Source organism: Mus caroli, chromosome 6 (assembly GCF_900094665.2).
Source record: "Mus caroli chromosome 6, CAROLI_EIJ_v1.1, whole genome shotgun sequence".
In the NCBI taxonomy this organism is placed as follows: Eukaryota; Metazoa; Chordata; class Mammalia; order Rodentia; family Muridae; genus Mus; species Mus caroli.
The window spans coordinates 26,495,010-26,496,477 of record NC_034575.1 but is presented as its reverse complement, the minus strand read 5'-3'; positions in this window follow the sequence as shown (position 1 = coordinate 26,496,477).

The window sequence follows — 1,468 nt, the reverse complement described above, 5'->3', positions numbered from 1 at the left end:
TCAGACTCTGGGCTGTCAGGGTTACTCCAAGCAGACCCGGGATTGTTCCATCCTGGGCCTTGGAAATCAGAATGCGTATGGATGGGCTGAGCCCAGCCAAAGCACAAAGCACATTGACAACAAGCAGCCTTTGTAACGACAGCCCTGAGGAGTTCAGAGGTGCAGCATGCCTGTGTAGCCATAACACTGATAATTTACACTTGATCTCAATATGGTTGGAGATAGCAAATGCAGGGAATGGAAGACTGGATCAGTGTTTTTTCAAGTGCACCCAAGACTACTGTTGTACACCTTAGCAGGAAGCCAAGTTCAGGCCTCCAGTGTGAACTATTGACTGAGACTTCATCCATGCTAATGTGCTAACTGACTGCAGCATATAAAAAATACACTCCTAAACAGCTTTTAAAAATTGGGGGATGGGAAAAATGGCTCAGTGTGGTTAATGCATGCTGCTCTTGCAGAAGATAGAGTTTAGTTCCCAGCACCCATGTTGTGTGATTCACAACTGCATATAATTCCAGCTACGGAGGATCTGATGTCCTCTTCTGTCCTCTGAAGTCACACACACACACACACACACACACACACACACACACACATCCTTTACAAAGGAACAAAATGGGGCTGAAGAGATGGCTCAGTAGTCAGAAACAATTATTACTCTTACAGAGGACCTAGGTTCAGATTCTAGCCCTCATACATGGCTCACGGCTATTTTTCTTTTCTATTTGTTTTTTATTGTATTTATTTAGTGTATGAGTGTTCTGCTGCACATACACCTGCAGGCCAGAAGAGGGCATCAGATACCGCTGTAGATGGTTGTGAGCCACCATGCAATTGTTATGGATTGAACTCTGGACCTCTGGAAGAGCAGCCAGTGCTCTTAACCGCAGACCCATCTCACCAGCCCCTCACAACTAGTTTTAACTCCAGCTACAAGGGACCCAGTGCCCTCTGCTCTCTACAGACCCCAGGCCCACACATGTCGTATATGCATACCTGCAGACAAAAGAGCTCATATACATAAAAAATTAGTTTAATTTTTTAAAAAGTTGGAGGCTGGCAAGAGAGTTAAGTGAGTAAATGTGCTTGCCACCAATGCTGACGACCTGAGTTTGGTCCCCAGGATCTACTCACATAGCAGGAGAACCAACCTCCCTCACATTATCCTCTGACCTCCACACAGTTGTTTGATTCCACTCCAGAGTCTAAACTGATTGGGTTAGGGTTCAGTCTAGGCTGGGGACCCCAAAGCCTTCACTGCACAGGCAAGAGGACCCCACTGCGAGAAGTTTTGAATACCCTTCAATTTCTTCCTTCCCAAAGACCCTTGAGTTTCTTGCTTGCAGAATTTATTTCCCCAGCTTTATATTTTTTATTACATTTATTTATGTGGGGGAGGAAAACAGGGTTGTGTGGAGGTCAAAGGACAACTGGCAAGAGTCAGCTCTCCACCATGTTGAGTCCC